This window comes from Pholcus phalangioides, unplaced genomic scaffold, assembly GCF_987345545.1.
Source record: "Pholcus phalangioides strain wild (caught in Gottingen) unplaced genomic scaffold, Ppha-v1.0 ptg000009l_1, whole genome shotgun sequence".
NCBI lineage: Eukaryota > Metazoa > Arthropoda > Arachnida > Araneae > Pholcidae > Pholcus > Pholcus phalangioides.
This window is the reverse complement of record NW_028301602.1, coordinates 9,084,116-9,101,857: the sequence shown is the minus strand read 5'-3', so window position 1 is coordinate 9,101,857 and position 17,742 is coordinate 9,084,116. Positions and strand designations below refer to the sequence as shown.

General features: G+C 31.5%; 1 protein-coding gene across 4 annotated transcripts in view; it reads left to right on the top strand.

Annotated features, from left to right (window-relative positions):
* The window catches only part of LOC149081711 (uncharacterized), a 472,262-nt gene that overhangs the window by 322,817 nt on the left and 131,703 nt on the right, over nt 1-17,742 (top strand). For 3 of the 4 annotated variants that reach the window (XM_089237128.1, XM_089237127.1, XM_089237129.1), the window contains one exon: nt 4,040-4,100. The gene's annotated coding sequence lies outside the window, so the exon portion shown is untranslated. Of the gene's footprint in view, nt 1-4,039; nt 4,101-10,638; nt 10,824-17,742 lie in introns of those variants that run through there. The other variant, XM_089237130.1, reaches the window with a different exon arrangement.

Genomic DNA, 17,742 nt, shown 5'->3' with positions numbered 1-17,742 from the left:
ATGATGTTATCCACAGCCTGTCAACAACTGTCTATCTAAGATGCCTAGGTTCATTTTTGTAAGACGTATAATAAGGAAGAAAAGGGGAGAAATGGCCCCTTTTTTCTTTGGACAGATATCATCTCGAAACAGTCAAATAATAAAATAAAATCTTAAGAATAAATACACGCGAAGACATTTTTATTTTGAATTAAATTTCTAAAAATAGCAACTCGAGACATTTTGTGTTCATTCACGTCAAGCCTAACTAGCTGTTCGAGAAGCAAGAAAGTGAATCTAAAATTCAAAAAATTTAAAAAAAGAGAGAGAGAGAGAGAATGTCAATGTGTACAGTCACGAGCCAAAATAATTGAAAATATATTTTTTACACACACATAGAATATAAGTTCAAGTCTCACACTGATGTTCTGTCACATAGGAAGGTAATTGCTATTTCTTTCTTATTTTTATTTCATTTTTTTTTGTCTCTTGTGTTAAGAGTTTATTTTAAGTTCTCGAAACAGAAACACAACGAGGCACCTAAAATAAGTTTTTCCATTGTTCCTTTCTCTTGGAGTGTGGAAGGACAAATCTCGTGGCACTCGCCTTGGTATGTTGCCAACGAAAAATAAAACAAAATTACACCACTGTCTTAAGAAAATGTTGAGTGACTGAACCACCTCGTGTTATTCTGGAAAAACAAAAAGTAAAAAAAAAAAAAACAGCAGCAAGCTTTTTCAACCCTTTGACGCCAAGAAGATGATTGGTGGAGGGAGTCCCGCCTGGAGCGGGATATGATTGGTTGGCGGTATTTTCGTCCTCCTCCTCCTCAGCCTCTAGCGATCATCCTTCTTTAAGGATGACTGGGAGACATAGATTATTACCACGTCTCTTTTTCGATTACCTGCGCTTGCGCATCCATTTTTTTTTTAATTATTATTTTTTTTCCGTCAAGGGTAATGCGATGAATCCCACCCACTAATCTGGAAATAATAATAAAAAATAATAAAATGGGAAATATATCGCACACACCCACTTACACGTGCAAATATTCTCCTTCCGACATTGCTAATGCGATTTTTATCCTCTCGTGCTAATATTTGATGTTGCCTACTATACTCCTTTTTTTTTTCATCTTTTGTACGTACGTGCATAATCAGGCAGGTCTTTATGTTTATAAAAAGCTAAGGACTGTGTTATCTCTTGTTCGGAATTGTTCTATGAAGGTGGTTTTTATTTTTATTTTCCTGTCTTTTCTTAGAGGTTGGTGATTCGAATCCAAGTCTTGGCATCAATCGATGCATTTATACTTGGCTCGACATGCGTTCACCCTTTCGGTTCTTATCTTTTTTTTCTCTTTAGTTTTGTTGTATGTGCGTACTATCCTGAGATGGCTTGGCAAGCATTTACTCGATAAAACGGCTGGGGGTAAAACTCAAGCATTTGTCATGGCTGCGTGTGTGTATGTGCAACGTTAACGTCTGTGGGAAAATAAAAATATACTGTATACCTATCTCTTCTAGTTTTAGATTAAACAGTTCTTCTCTTGTATGTTTGATAAACTATTATTTTTAGTAGTTAATTTCCTAGAGATCATCACCATTAACGACGCGGAACATTTCTGCTGAGTCTTTTGAAATATTATACGTACTATTGCTATCACCGTTTTTTTAGATTAATGAGATGTCGAGAAATTTCATTTCTTTAACTTATAAATATATTTGAATTATTTAAACACTTAACCCATTTTTCACTGACGTTTCATTTACGTAACGCTTTGTTTAAATTTGTTTTTCAATTAAGTTTCTTACAAATTTTTGTTTGAAATTAACATTTTCGGATATTTGAAGGTCTGATGAATGCCATAGTATTTTTAAAAATTTGCTTACAAAGAAATTTAATTTTTTATGATTTTTCAAAATTGAAATTCTGGAAATTTTATCCTGATTTTCGATCTGAATTTTTTTTCCCATGGCTATGAACAGAAATAATTGTTTTTAAAATAGAAAAAAATAGGTTTTTCTTTTTAATCTCTTTTGTCACGTGATACAAAAATCATCCCGAAATCATGACTGCCAATTATTTTAATTAAATGAAGTTAATTGGAAATTTTAAATAATTATAAAAAGGAAAACATTCTAAACTTCTTAAATATGTTATTCAAGTAACCAGTTATCATACATAAAAAAAGTTCTACAATTTGGTCATGAATTGGAAAAGTGGTCAAAAATAGGTTAAGATAATTTCGCTCTCAAACATGTTAATTCTTTTTATTGAAAATAATTGAATGAAAAACCAATAAGTTAAAATATAATAAGTGAAAATGAAATTAAATACGTCAATCAGAAGAAATCAAAATTTCTTCATTTAAAATAAATATGGGTTATGAATATTTTTTTAGAATTAAACAAGTACTCTATTTTCAAAACGGGAATAATGAATTCAATTAAAGTACCTGACATAATTTCAGTTACAAAAAACAATTCTCATTATTCTCAAAATGTGATTGATTAAATAAAGGAACAGTAAGTTTAAAATTAAATAAGTAAAACTAAAATTTCTTTGCATTTAAAATAAAATATTAATTTTTCAGAATTAAAAAATTCAATTTTCATAACATGAATAATGAATTCAAATAAATAAAATGTATATTGTATCATTGGATGATGGACATAAAATCCATTAAAAATTAACTGCGTATTTAAGGAATTTGACTTCATTCAGAAATTGGTTTTCAAAATATAGTTTTTTACGAGATTTGCTATTACTGTAAAACATGAATAAAATGTGAGTATATGCATATAAAAAAATAATATTTTTAATTCAACTTATTATTTTCTGCTCACCTTGTTTCGGTGTACAAAATATGCAATTGATATTATTGAAGTTACTCACACATACATTGAGTTACCTGCTATATAATGTGCTACCATTTCGAAATACTGTAGATACTTCATCATGATGTAGAAAACTATATTATTTCTTATTATGTTGGTTATTCATGTATGCATAATTTTTGTAAAAAAATTTTTAAAAATGTTTTCTTCAACTATAGAATTTAATGAAAAATATAAAAAAATAAAACCGAATTTTCAGTAGAAATTAGTTTTGATTTTTTTTCCAACTCCATACAATCAACTATAGCTTTGAACACTTATATGAAAAAAAACCACATAGAAATGCGAATTTTTTTTAAATACTTTGTGTATAATCATTATTTGTTTTTTCATTATTATTTCTTTCAATTAAAAGAATTGCGTTACATTGAATTACTATCCATTATTCAAAATATAAATTGAATCAATTTCAATGCTTAAAATTTCATAATTTCTATCAGAATATTGCGTCATAATTTTTGCACTGTTATATGCTATCCAATGCATGGCTCACACATCTTGCAGCAAGGACCTTAGGCTGGCATCTCTGGTCTGGTGACCCTAATCACAATTTTTATGGACTCCAACATAGTGAATTTACAGTGTAAAACATTAAAAAAATGGAAAGAATCGTCCTCGTCAGCCCCATCCTTTTGGGGATCATAACCAAGTGGCGTGTCAAAGGACAGTCCGTTAGAGCTTAAAATAATTTTGAGAGCTCTCTATATTGAATAATCACACTAAATTTTTCTCCGTACTTCCCACAATAATCTATTTTATTTTGCTATTGGCAATTCGATTCCCAGTGTTTTACTGTAAAAAAAAAAATTGTATGGAGTTTGAAAAAAAAGACCCAAACATTATTGTGCCACAGACCCCCCAAAACTAGTTCAGGTATCCTTGCTGCTAATGATTAAACCAAAAATATGATATGGAAATTCATGAGATCTTTCCATTTCAAAATCCAGTTTTTTCCGAAAAATTATTATAATTCTTCAAATGATATTACTAATACTTCAAATCTTTCTTATATTGAAGCATTTCAAAAGAAAACTTCCTTTAAACGTACTGATTAAAAAATTGTCAAATATGCATACTATATAATATATAAAGTGCATGTATAATATACATGCATATACGTAATTCAATAGCCATTGTATTTATATGAAATATTTTCCTTTCAGGTTCATATCCCGTACTACACAACACTGTCTCCAATGTATGCAATTTGTATAGTAATAGTACGTAAGTGTATTTTTTTCTTCTTCATTTGATAAATGTTATAAATGTCTATTATAAACACGCTATTGGCTGGCTAATTGATTAATTTCTTGAAATTATTTTTCCAGCAATTGACAATATCAAAATGATCAATGATTGTAAATAAAGTATATAACCTATTTAATTGGGGGGAAAACCAAGTTCAATATTATGTTTGATTCTAGAATTTATATTAGAAAATGAATTTACTTCAGTTCTTCATTATCATCAGCTATAAAAGTTAATTGTTAATTGAAATTATCTATTTTCATTCCGATTTTCTATTATATATTTTAGTTTTCTATAAAATTTATACAAAATCACATCAAAAAAGAATCAGTAAAAAACAATTTTTTTTCCTTGAAAAAATTCAAAGAATTTTTCCTTACAAAATAAAAATAATTTTAATGGACTTTGAAAGTTCTATTTGGTGGATCCGTCGAGAATCGTTGCTCTGAATCCAAGCGTGGTATCAGTCCAGTTTTATTTTTGCTGGACATTGGTTTACTTAGTTTACTTACTACAACTCATCCGTATCATTAGTCTTTAGCCATTTATTTTTATTTTGGTCTCTTTTGCGTCGTGTTCAGCCATTGTTCCGTGAAATTCCAAACTGTCCACAATCCATCAGCTGCATTCGATGGCAATGATCCCTCCAAGAATTCAAACAAAATGCCACTGTTACCAATAGAGAATGTTTTTAGCTTATTCTTAAAACTTTTACAAAACAGTAGAAATGCAGAAAAATTTGTAAAAATCGGATACATTAGTTAATATATTCTTAAAAATTGAAAATATTAATTTTACGTATAAAATAATTATTTAAAAATTAAAATTAAATTTTCTACAGTTTTTAAAAACTAAACATATATTTTTTTCTAATAAATCGAAAGCATATACTTCTAAGGGTGGGATTACACTGTAAAAGTTTAGTAAAAGATCTTTTACAAAACTCGAAAAGAACCACCAATAAGCGTATTAGTAACATTCGCTCGCATGTAACCGATACGCTTATTGGTTGCATTTTTCAAGTTTTATAAATGAACTTTTACCTAACTTTTATAATGTAATACCGGCCGTATCGCTCAAATTGTAGATTTTAGACTGATTTTTCACCACTCTTTCTTCGTTTCCTAAGGCAGGGATTGCACTCAAAAAATTTTGTAAAAGCTCTTTGGTAAAACTTGAAAAATGCAACCAATAAGCGTATCGGTTACATTTGCGCGCATGTAACCGATAGGCTTATTGGTTGAATTTTTCAAGTTTAATAAAAGAACTTTTATAGTGTAATACGGGCATAAGCTAATATACTGTATATATAGTTTGAATATTTGAATATTGGAAGTTATTTTTATAATTTTTTTTCTAATCACTTTATAAGATTTATATTTATTTATATTTATGGTGTTTGTTAGAAAGGCGTTCTTTTTATCTTTGTTATTAAAAACATATTTATGGTGTTTAAATACTTTTATCAAATATTTTTTAAAATGCATCGAGTAATTTTAAATAAATTTACTTATTAATTTCTTTTCTAGTTTCATCAAGTTTCACAAAAAATTGTATTTCATATTTTTTATGTTTGTTAGAATTGTGACTTTTTAGTAATTTAGTTTAACATTTTTGATTATTTTAAATAATTTAATTTTTTTTCGTCAAATAATGAATAAATGTCAAATAATCTGAGGAATACTTTCGAGTAATTTTAAATCATTTTAATAATTCAATCCTGTTTCATTTTTACTTCAATCTTAACATTTTTTTCCCCGAATTTCTTAATTCTATAAAGCTTAATTTCAATTCAAGATTTTTAGTAAATACCTTCCAATATTTTTTGGAAAAATTTTCCATTTTAAATAAATAATGTGTGAGCTATTTTATTTTCATTAATTTTACTTCAAAAAATTCTCGATATAATAAAATGCACATAAATCACTAAAGAACTTTATGGGCTTTTTTTCCATTCATAGTATCGAAAGAATTTTAATGAAAACAAAATCAAGTTAATTTAAATAAAACTCTCTTATATTCTTATTAGTTCAAAGTAATCTGTTTTGGTTTTTTTGTTTTTCATTTCAAATACTTGCAGAATGTGGAATAACATTACAATTCTCAATTTCACGGTAGAGGGCATTGATAGAAAGTGGGTCGTGCTTTGGAACAGGCATTGATGGAAAAAAATAAATCCTATTTAGGATTTTTATTTTTGGGTGTGTACAAATTTTCAAATGAGAAGAAATCCTACTTGGTGTTTCTTTTACATTAAAAATACCTTGGTGTGATGAAGTTCCATTGTGAAGCGTTCGATGGATCATTCATAGTGTATTTGTTACATATCATATCTAAATAAAAAATGGTTAAATTAAGAAATAAATATCAAATCAATTGATATTTTTTCCCCATATATCATTATTAAATTCTTTTTTAACACTTTTAATGTACAATAATTTTTGCATATTTAAATGTACATTTAATGCTCTTCATACACGATTTTTTTCTTCAAAAAAAAATTTGGCACACTAAATTTCGTGGCACACTGTTAATTTATACTTCATAATTATGTCTATTTTTTTATTTAAATTATGTCTTTATAGCAAGTTTTCTATGTAACAGAAATTCTGATGGAGCGAAACCGTTCTTTGTCATGTAGACTCGGCAGTGGTTTAGAGCAGTATCTTTTAACATTTTTATCGCCCATGGGGGCCCTCTCCGGATAATATTTTCTTCCCGTGGCCAGCCCAGGCGCAGGTCCATAGGGAAGCAATGAGTGCGATCGCCACTCCCAAGATCCAAATATAGGAAAAATTTGTCTATACCGTAAAATACGGGATAGATTCAACGAACCTATACAATATCACACCTTCCGACACATCGACCTGGATCCACATCTTGACCCACCTGTATTATCTATCCATGGACACCCAATCTCATCCAGGAGCGAAACCTGCTCCTCTCTTCTCTTTTAGTATGTATATTTATTGTGAACAAAAATTTGATAAATAAGATTGGTTTCTCCGGACCCATGGGCAAAAGTTCAGTGAGCTTCCCCTTTGTCGTGAGTCATCTGAACATAATGGGTCTTCGACATGTCTGGGAGCCCCGTACTTGGCTGGGCTGGAAGAAACAACTTACGTATACTAATTTTCAAAAATCATAGTGCCAAAATCTTTTCGTGTGGGACCCCCACGCACATGAGTTCCCCCTAGTCACGATCGGATGAGCCTATGAGTTTAGATTGCCCTGGTGTCTAAGGGCAGTTCTGCTGGAATCTGGAGATAGTCACACTTTTCCCCATCATGTTTCAATTAAAAAAGATTCATTTCTTCACGTCAAAATTTTATGGCTCCCTCTCCACTTGATTTTCATCCGTCGTCTCCCCAGAAATATCACAGGGCTACAAGGAGTCCTTGTGGTCCCCAGGCTGGTAACCAATGGTATAAAGCATTGTTTCCCAAAGTGAGCAATATTTCCCCTGGGGGCGAGTGAAAAGTCCAGGGGGGGGGGTAGAAGCTTAGGGTTTAGTACAGGATCCTATGGGTTGATTTGAATAAGAGGACGATGAGGAGAAAAAAATTTTGAGGAAGGGAGGACGATGAAACGAAAAGTTTGGGAAACTATAGAACAGTGATTCCCAACGTGGGTGTTAACGTGGGGGGACGTAGGAATGTTTCTGGGGGGGGGGGTGAAAACTACGGGTATAACATCGGATCCTATGGGTTAGATTGCGTCGGGGGCGATGGGACAAAAAAGGTTGGGAAACTGTGAATAAGCAAAAAGAGCTAGTTTAAAATTAATTAATAAAAGGTAATAAACTTAACAAAATATGATCAAGTTAATAACAGCTTAATATCTTAAATTAATCAAAAAGTAATACACTCTAAATTTCATTAAATTTGTTTTTGAATTCCAGGTCATCATAGTGAAATATTTGCGATAATAATTCTTGTTGAAAATAATGAACGATTTTATCAAAAATCACTCTTGTATCTTCTAAACTTCATTCCTAAATTCGTGCCCAAATTTCACTAGAAAATCAGTATTTACTAATTTTTTTCATTCCGATAATTTCAAACATAAAATACATAATATCAGTATAATAAAAAAAATCAGAAAAAGATAATGGTCTAATTACAAAAAAAAAAACAAAAAACGAATTCTCAAACTATTTACGTTCGCGACACAATTGCTTGTCCATTTCTGTGCACATTTCCGAAGCACCCTCAAGCGTCGCGTCGCAATATACCTATGAGGAATCTATCTTTAAATCACTGCTCTAACTGAAATATTATATACAAAATACTCTTCTGGTCGACCTCGTGTCACCTCTAATGCCAGGACATACATTTTGGAAATGAACTGGCAGTGCATTTATTCATTTTTTCTCGTCTTTCCAGGACGTAGAGGCCCTCATAGATGAGAATAAAGACATTTATGTATAGAGAGTGAAACACGGAACAATTTGAAGAATTTCCTTCATATTCAATTTCAAGAAAATAGTTGCAACCTGCAATGGAACCAATTAAATTATAATTGATCAAAATACGAACAATATTGGCATAAACGTGAATCACAAAGGGATGTTATATTATTGGTAGGAGAAATTAATTTTAAATTATGAAATAAAGCTTCAATGAGCATCTCGAATAAATGAATTCAAACAGATTTTTCTATTATATAGGGTGCATAGAACAGTGCGTATGATATTTTACTAGTTAACCGTTGATCCTAGAGACAAATTTCCAATTAGAAAAAGTATCCAAATAACGTATAGTACTCAGATATGTCATTCATGTTTCAAGGGGCTGTACAGTTATTAAAATAGAAATATTAACTTTTTATACTAACACCCTGTCCTCAAAAACCCAGTTTGAAACTCTCCCTCCTTCCCTCTCTCTCCTTGGTCCAACTAAAAGCCTTCCACGTTTCTAAATTCTTTATTCGCAGAAATATTTTAATTTAAAAAATTGAGAAAAGTTCGGAAAGAATAGCATAAACTAACGGACAGCGCTTCATTCTCTCATTTATGCTGTTTCTTCCCAACTATTCTTGTATTTCAATTCAAATATCTGCAGTGAATATTGCACTTAGGAACGTGGGATTTTAGTTTGTTGGCCTCAAAAGCGACAGGGCAACAACTTTCTAATTGAGATTTTGAGGACAGGGTGCCCGCATAAAAAGTTAATTTTTATAATTTAGTAATTATGCTTACCCTTGCATCATGAACGACGTATCTGAGCTTTACACGTTATTTGGATATTTTTTTCTAATAGGAAGTATGCAGCTAGGATCACCGGTTCGACTGTAATTTGAGATGTTAGCTATGCACCCTGTATATTCATATACAGTGAAAACTCGATGCAACGACTCTGCGGACCAAGAAAAAAATATTTGTAGAGGAATATATCGTTATGTAGAGTATCGTGGTAGTGAAGTTTCATTGTATGCTGCCGCTGTGGTGGTCGAGTGGTTATAGTGCCGGACTCGTGATGCGAGGATCCGGGTTCGAACCCCACAGTGGTGGTCGGCTGAAGTTGGTTTTCTGTGGTTCCCAACTTCAAGGCGCAAATGCGAGCCGATCTCCCCGTTAAAAAGTCTCGCCACAGAGAGCAACAGTCCTACAACGATAAATCATTTCAATCATAACACTTCACTCATAGTTAGAAAAACTGGGGGCAGATGACAGCACTACACATTACAAGCATTACACAGAAACAAACTTTACGTCAGATTGCACTACACGTACACGCACATTCCCGCATGTACCGATTCGTTGGGGGTTCGTTGGGGGGTATCGCGGGGGGGGGGGGTGCATGTGTGGTGTAGCAGTAGTAGGTAGGGCCTCCAAAAAATGGCTCGGGGATCCATGATGTTCTTAAGTCAGCCACCTCGTTGGGCAATTTGCCTGTTGTGGCGTTGTATTTGTATTTGTATGGTTTTAAATGGTTTTTTTTTCATTACGATCAAACTGCAAACGCCGCAATCATGCTTCAAATATATCATTACAGAAAAATACAATGAAAATCTTGTTTTATTAGTTAAAAAAAATAATTTTCAAAAGTAAATTCATTCCGAATCTGAGTCCCATAAATTGGATTTTTAATCTGAAATCAGATAATATACATTTAATCCTGATATCATTATTTAAATCTTATTTGCATGTAAAACTGCATACATGATATCTAATAACCTGTAAGTTAATCTCTAGTAATAATAATAACAATAGTGATAGAATCTCCCGGGAATGTTTAATGACATGCTCGATTTGTTTGGAGGAGTTAATAGGAAAAAATATTTCTGCGCTTTTAGCATTTAACATTTATTTCTCAAATGCACGTTTCTAGTCTTTGGCCAAAAGCCACCGTTTTATGTATATTTTTTTTTAAAGTTAAATTTAAAAGAAATAAAAAGGAAGAAAAAATAATTTTTTTTTTTTCGTTTGGCCGTTGTTTCTAATTGGTAAACGCCCCAATCCACTCTCACTCTTGCTCTGACTCTAGAGCAGAGGCAAAGGCTGTTGCTGTCAGTTTCATCCAGACGTTGTAGTATATTTGACACCGAAAGCAGTCACGAATAATAATAGTTAGGTAATAATAATACCCATTTTATTGCCAGCATCATCAATATTTTTAGTCCTGTATATTCCCTCTTGTGAAGTGGATCTAAATTCTAGTATCGACCTTACTTAGAGAATTGTGGCCAATCATTATGGTATGTATATTGAAGAACTAATTCTCTTTCTACGTCTTTTAATTTATATATTATTATAAAGAAAATTTTATGTATCGAATTATGCATTTTAGATACAGCTAAAAAAACTAATTTAATGTAAATTATGCGAATGAAAAAGAAAATAAAAAATAAAAGGTTAATTTTAGATTTTGAATGTTGTGTAAAATTTAGTCGTTTTTCTATTATTTTGGTAACGATTAATCATGATTTGTTTCATGGGTGATGTTTGTAATTGATATTTTATAATTTTATTTCATAACTATGATTATAATATGTTAAATATTCAAAGTAACTTATTATAAAGTATACACATATAATATATATTTGCCCCGATATTTATCGAATTATTCATTGCTAAAAAATTTTAAAGGGTTTGTTTGTTAACTGCTAGAGTATGTTTTAAAAAATATGATCATTTTATGTTTAAAGTTATGCACACCTAACCTAATTATAATTAAATAACTCAATTAAATACGCGTATATAACGTATTTCAGCTTTAATTTCAGAATAAACTGTTAAATATTATGCATTTTTTTCCAATTTCGAATTTTCGATTGTTGGTTGAGGTTTTAAATTTGTTATTATAATTGGCTAAATTAATTATAATTGAAAAATATCAGTTCTCAATTATTTGATTGAGAAAAATGAAAAAGTAATTATCATCGGGTTGCTTAAAGTTACACACCTAATTCTGATTATAATTATATATTTTAATTCGATACGATTATTCGATATATTTTAGGTCAAATATGCTTAATTGAATTTTCGATATGTATTTGGTTTTTATTTATTAATTCGTTTTATTAATTAGGTGTATTTGTACATCTGTATGTTAAGATACTTTTAGGGTAAAACATGCATAGATTCGTTAGTCATTTAAATTTAATTTTAGAATTATTGATGTCCGAAAATGCCTTCTGTATAAGTTTAGTTCTTGTGAAAACTTTCTTATGAAAATATATTAATTTTATAGTAGTAATTGATGATGATGATCCAAAAAATGTTTTCTTAAATCTTATTAATTTCAAGTATCTTCAATTAATTTATATTTATAGTAGTTTTATCCATGTGGGGTGGAGAATTAGGAAGTTTTTGTATTTTAATAGAAACATGGTATTACTGTGAAAATTTTATCAATAATTGTAAACTGTCATTAATTGCCTATCATTAATGATAATTAATTCACCACTAATTATAATTTACAACTCCTTGTTCCTTATAAAATTCTAACCCTTCCTCGTAATTCCTTATTTTAATTGGGTTTTTATCATGAAAAATGAAGATTTTAATTTTGGAATAAAATTTCACTCGAAATGAAAATTATCGAGTTTCCTTAGGCTAATTGTAAATGAAAATTTGTTGTAAATGAAAAATATTTTAAAACAAATGTCATGTGAAAATTTAGCATTGAATAGGAAGTTTTTGGAACAAAATATGGTGATTAATATTCGATTGTTTCCTTTAAAAAAAGTTTGACAAAAAAAATGGATGTATAAGAGCATTCGTGCATCTACTATGCAGGCACGGATCCAGAGTGATATGACAAAGGAGGGCCAATTAGTAGGAGTAAAGGAAGAAAAGTGGCCATGCGTCCCGTGATTTACGGGACAGAATTATTTACTATCTCTTTTTTTTTTTTTCTTTGGTCGTTGGAGTGAGTGGCTCTGAAATCTCTTAGGCATACATTTATTTTTTCATAAATTTTTGAATGGACTGCTATGGAATTCTGAAATTAATGAATCCGTAAAATATCCATGTTGGCTCCTTTTCACCGATAGTCTCAAAATTAGAATGCTATTGCAAAATCTGACAAAGTTGAAATTTAGTCACATAATCCTTTTCACATCTGAGCAAAAATTTACAATTAGCGTTCATTGTACGTCAAAATGCCCTTTAAAAATAAAAAATATTTATATTTTAATTAATTAATTAATTAACTAATTAATTTGGGTCGATATCTTTACTCGAAACATGTGCATGTGTGAGTTGGGTATACATATGCGTACCTCAGGTCTTGAGAAAAGAATCATTGAAAACCATTTCAAACCATTAAAATTGAGGTACACATGTGTACCTCCAATCTCTGGAGCGAGGAGGATAAATTATGTTTTTTTAATCCCACATTCTGTCGATGCCCAATATTGTCATCAAAGCAAATTACTTACATTAGTTCAAAGAAAAAAAATTACAATTTCTACATCGATAATTCCTAGAACTTATTTAGTAAGATTACTTGGGGGAAGGGGATTGCTCTGGATATATTGGTGACAAAATCGTACTGCAAGCATGGGCGTCAGCAGGATTTTCTCGAGGGGGGGGGGGGTTATACTTGTTTTTCTGGGGGGGGTGACGTTTTTCCCTATAAAACAACACCGCAATCTCGGCTTTCGGGGATTGTTAGAACCCTCCATCCTTGCTTGCGCCAATGAATGGGAGTAACAATTTAACTAATGTAACTTGTTTTTTTTTTAACTGATTTACAACTGGAAGGTCTTAAGTGCTCACCTCTCTTGGGTACCTGGAACCCAACTTGGGGAATTGTGGAAGAACCTGGATCTTCAACGAGTAAAAGTATACTTTGGGGTTCATTAGTTAAACTTTTAAACGACTTTTTACGAAATTCCGAGTATTTGACACGTTATAGCGAATCAGTGAAATCCCTGAAGAATACTCGATACTTGTGTCACATCTATATTAAATATTATAAGATGTAATTAATTACACTATTCCGACTTAACTTATGGGGGGGGGGGGTCTTTTAATGATGGGCATAGGCACTGCTTACGACTTATAAAAAGTGCAGGACCCTTAGGGCTTCGTTACATTGTCTTAACCCTTCAAGCGGTGTTTAAGAGTCTCGCTTTCTGAAAAGCCTCTTATTTTAGCGTTGACAAGCCGAGATGTTTTGCATAGTTGATTTCTCAATAAAGCACTTTTCCCTTTACCCTTTTAGTTTACACCTACTGAAAATCGTTAGAAAACCTTCTTTAGGATTTTTCATGACTTTTAATGATTTTTGGTGCACCATTAGATCTTAAATGTAACACCGCGAAATATTTTAAATTCGCATCTCATTCCAAGGTGAAGAAAAAAACGCCAAAAAATTTTTTTTTTTAATCTCTAAACTACTGTATATAAAAACCTATTCTAGATCTTCTGCAGAGAATCCTACAGATCTGCAAAAATACAAAAACACACCACAAATTTTTTGTTTGGTTTCTTTATGAATTCATTAATATAAATGATTAATGTGTGAATTATTTTATTACTATATAAATTCATATTTAGATGTTTTTGTGGTGCAGATGTGTGTGTGTCAAAAATCATATCGATTTTACTTTATCATGCAAGGGTTTATTTCCCAATCATCTGCATAGGCACCTACTACTGAACTTAAAAATCTATATAAATTAATAATGGACTAATAGCTAATGAAGTAGAAAAATGAAAACGGGGTTATTATTTATTTAATTTTGAAAAAATAAAATTCATTTTTCTTTTCAAATCAAAGTTTAATGCCTTTATTAAAATGCCACTCTTTCATATTTTCTCGGGTTTTCTTTGTCATCTTGTTCAGATTGCAGCATCTTCGATGTCATTTCGGCATGCATAGATACTAACACCAGTGTTTCTCAAAGTGTACGTCAATGCTCCTAAGGGCATCGCCAGCCTCTGTCAGGGGCATGTGACCAATTATGCTTTGAAGTGGTTCATTTATAGATGAAAATATGTACTATAAACTATTCTGGGGAACTGCAGTGAACCATGAATTGGGCAAGGGAAGCCACGGGTGACCAAAGTTTGAGAACCATCGCTATATCTTCGTGAAATGTTTCACCTTGTTTTCCACTCAATGAAGCAAGGTTTTTAGAAAAATAAGAGAGTTGAGAGATCACACAAAACCCATATTTTTCATTATGTATCTTTTGTTGAGAAATTTTTTTCGAAAAAATTCCTTTTTACTGGCAATTAGTTTCTTTGAATGTATGGTAATAGTTTAGTTAAATTAGTTTCTTTGAAACTAATTCGTGTTCTCTTTTCTACCGTATAATACAGCCCCCTATTCATCATTATTCCAAAATTTGTATATTTCATCTACTGCCAACTGCATTCGCCAACAGTTTATAACACAACACAACTTCTTCGAGATAAATGATAGAAAACATCATCAAATAATGTAATATTTACGTTTTTTATCCAGAGGTTCTTGGGGAAATTATTTTATTAATCCTAATATAGGTAAAGAGTCGTAAAATTACTTCTTTTCAATCCACTTTGCTGCCTATTACCACGGTTGAAATTTTCGTATGTTTTCGAATTTTCACACATTCTTTATAAATTTCGTTTTATTTTATTAAAAATAAAATTAGCATTTTCATTTTAAATTCGTTCAGATGTATCTTAAGATCAGCAACTGATATGTGCATGAAACTGTTACTGGGGTGATGAGGGGAAAAAATTCCAAAAAGTGGGTGGTGGGACAAAAAGTTTGACTTTGAAGAAATCAGAGTCAATTTCCTTTGAGAGATTTAAATTCTGCACCCATTAATTTCATTTGCTTTGCAAGAATTTCTGTGGTGCACTATGGTGCATTTCAAGAATCTTGTAGAAATTATCAATCTCACTCTGGGCCGTACGCAGAATCGACCTTTGGGGAGAGGGGGAGAAGAACACAAGGAATTTTTCCAGGGAAATTTCGAGAGATACTAACACTTTCAAAAAACATTTAAAATATCATGATCACGTATTCTCAAGAGATCCGTATGACTTTTCCAGATCATACAAATCGATTAAAAATTTCATATATAAAAGATATTTTCTTTTGATCTTTTATGCTTTTTATGAAAATATTTGATTTTTTTCCAATTTTTAATCAGGGACACGAGTCTCTTGCGTAAGCTTCTGATTTCACCACCAATTTTACCATTTATTTATATAATGTTGTCTTTCCGTTTAGTAAGTAATTTTAAATTCAAATAATGAAAATAAATTCTTCATATTTCATAGTTATTTTACTAAAAAAACTGATCTATCACCAGACATTGGGAAAAATTTGTACGTAACAAAATAAAACAGCCGTCGGCGTTAATCTGCAAACCCCTCAATCATATCGACTTGTATTATGTAGCCTACTTGACTCGAACTTAAGATTAAAATTCATTATGAATTTCATAAACAAAATTTAATACAGATCATGGATCTTCTTTTTGAAATTCAAATGGTATTAATTATAATTACACTATTGATTACATTATTTTTATGAAACTCGCAGATAATTTCATTACTAATTTGGCCCTTCTCATCGGATTTCTATACTCGGAATATTCCATCATTTCAAAAATTAATAGTAAAATTTTTTATCATGAAGGTGAGTAGTAAATATAATTTTTTTTAATGAATGCAAAGGATTTCTAACGTCACATAAACGTCATAAATATAGATTTATATTAACGTTCGAAGTTGCAACAATTTCAAAGAATACCCGAACAAGCATTTTACTTCTGTACTGAATGCCTTCTGTATTGTTCTCTGAGTAATGAGAAGTTTTAGGTAATAATGGGAATTCAAATGCATCTTTGTTTCTTATGTACGGGAGGGAAATTCGGCAATTTGTTGTTTTCCCAGAAAAGTAGAAAAACACCAAAAGCAAACATTAAACAACAAGAGACCCGACCTCAGCCCTGAAGCAAACATCAGAAGAAGAGAACGTACACAATCAAACAAAGCTGAATCCTCAGCTCAAGCTCTTTTCTACTATTATTAGGCGTCACTTCAAAAAGAAAACACCCGCTGATTTTTACAATGTTTCAAAGAAAACAGTTGTAAAACAGGACTTTACATTCATTTTCAATCGATTATTCGATCGTCGGATCTTATACGATGCAGAACAATAAACAGGGCCGATTGGCATCAGGTTTTTTTTTCTCTTTGTCTGGTCCTGGGACATGCTCTAGGAAAAATTATCGGTATACTGCCAAAGGAAAGTCTTGAGAACATCTGGAACAACGAGAGGTATTTCGGGTCTTTTGTACCGATTGTGTCCCGCTATTATGTAAAAACTGGCTCCAGCCGAAAGAGCATAGACTATATTGTTACTAGATTGATTGATGTCCCCATGACTTCGCTAGTGTCTAGACGGAATCATAAAATCACCTTGAATTCCTCATCGGAACGATACAAAAAAAATTAGCATATACATAACAAATTTCAGAATTTAGCAATTTTCTGCACATAAAAATGCTTAGTCAAGACATCTACAGACATGGAAATTCAAAATCGAGCTATTTTTGAATATAAATCAAGCCATCTCTACAGACATGAAAATGCTATATAAAGCCATCTATATAGGCATGAAATGCTATATAAAGCCATCTATATAGGCATGAAGAGGCTATATAAAGTCATCTATATAGGTATGAAAATGCTAAATGAAGCCATCTACAGACGTTATACTGCTAAATAAAGCCATCTACAGATATGTAAATACAAAAAAAAAACTATTCACAGACTTGGAAATGCAAAATGAAGCCATCTACAGACATTAAAATACTAAACGAAGCTATCTACAGAGATTAAAATACAAAATGAGGCCGTCTGCAGAAATGAAAATTTAAAAAGAAGCTATGTACAGACATAAAATTGCTAAACGAAGCCATCTGCAGACGTGAAAAGTGAAATTATCTTATGCACACGAGCAGGGCCGCAACTAGGGGGCAGCAGGCGGGTCTTGTGCCCCGGGCGCTGACGGAAGAGGGCACCGAATGCACCCTTTAACTGCTTCTTCTACATTAGATGGGGGCGCAAAAATGCGTTCTTGCCCCAGCTGCCAAAGTATCTAGTTGTGGCCCTGCACACGAGAAACATCTTTGCAAATGGACATGCAAATTATACAATCGA